We start from the raw sequence: 1,571 nt of genomic DNA on the forward strand, positions 1-1,571 counted from the left end.
AAACCCAACCCACCAATGGCATTTAAACCAAACACACACACACACACACACACACACACACACACACATTGGGAAATGTTTAAACTGAGACAACTTCAACATTCAGCAGGGGTAAAAAAAGGAGAGAAAACAATTTACATGCAAATCAAATGTTATCATCTCAATCTCTTTATGCCACTTTTGCCTGGAAAACTGCATTCATATGCATAAAGGCATTCAATTACTGTAGCTGCRGCTCAACTTTCCACTCCTCAGCATTTTCTATTTGGAGAGGCAGACCCCATGTACATTTAATAGTTAGCCATTCTGCTCCTCGGCTCTGTGAGAGATCATAGCGAGTGTGTCTGTTGGAGGAGATGGCAGCATGTTTCAGTGCATGAAAAAAAGATTCGGCTCCAAAGTGACAGGCACTGGATATTGTTTAAGGGAAGGGAAAAAAACGTTAAATTTACTCTGCAACCACCCGCAGCAGTCCCAGCTCTGAAACATTAACTGTACTCTGGCTAAAGGGAAACTGATTTGGTAGATATTCCACAAAATCTTGTTTGTGAGCTATCCATCTGTCAGATGTAAAATCAAATGAAAAAGCAAATGAAAAAAATCCTTTAGTTTTTTGTCCCTTTTTTCTATAAAATCTACTCTGATATGTTATTATAAGTAATCTAGTTGTAAAGCAGAAACTTGAAATAATGTTAAACAGAGTTACAGGAAATACTAAATGTGGGCCTATAGACTTAAATAACTGACAGACAAACTGAAAAGGAGCAGAGAAAACAGTTGGGTAAAGCATGAAACGACCACCAGAGGGCAGCAAACAAACACATTAAAGCTTATTCTGAGACCTTTGAGTCATTTGTATAAAACCCAGTCTGTTTGACATTATTTGTAATTACCGTAATGTATTATTAAACAATACGTTTGATTTGGTTAGGCTTTCTGCAGTCAATAAATAAAAGTTATGTACCATTCAGTACAGAAAAGCAAGGTTGAGTCATTGTCTAACAGTAATTTTGGTTTTTATGATTAGATTTAYAGGTTAGTATCAACATTTTGATGTCAACACATTTTACTAGTATGTTTGTTGGCAGCTGGGTGTCACTTTGTTCCTTAAAACTGTACAACAATCAGCCCAAACGCTTTGACCACTGACAAGTCAAATGAAGAACACTGTTCATCCTCCAAAAGTGTTTCCCAAAGTTGGGGTCGGGACCCAAAGTGGGGTCCCGAAACATCAAGGTGGGGTCCTGAAAAGATTTTCAGAAATAATTACATTTTTGTCTTGGTTGTTAAAAAGGAGTGAGGTTAGTGTATTTTAAATGGACAAATGTAGTATAAAAATATTGTTACTATGCCCATGTTTTGTTGACCTGATAAAAATGTTTATCATCCAAAAATAACTGGGGGCACAGGTCTCTGCTGCTGTTATTTTGTGGGTCAAAAGCTGAAAAGTTTGGGAACTGGTGCACTTTGGTTCCCAAAGTTGGGCTTGGGTCATGAAGCACCTTGGATAATCTCCAGAAATTAATTTAAAGGGTAGTAAAATAATTGCTGACGTAATATTTCCCTATATC

This window comes from Austrofundulus limnaeus, unplaced genomic scaffold (genome assembly GCF_001266775.1).
Source record: "Austrofundulus limnaeus strain Quisiro unplaced genomic scaffold, Austrofundulus_limnaeus-1.0 Scaffold46, whole genome shotgun sequence".
NCBI classification, from domain to species: Eukaryota; Metazoa; Chordata; class Actinopteri; order Cyprinodontiformes; family Rivulidae; genus Austrofundulus; species Austrofundulus limnaeus.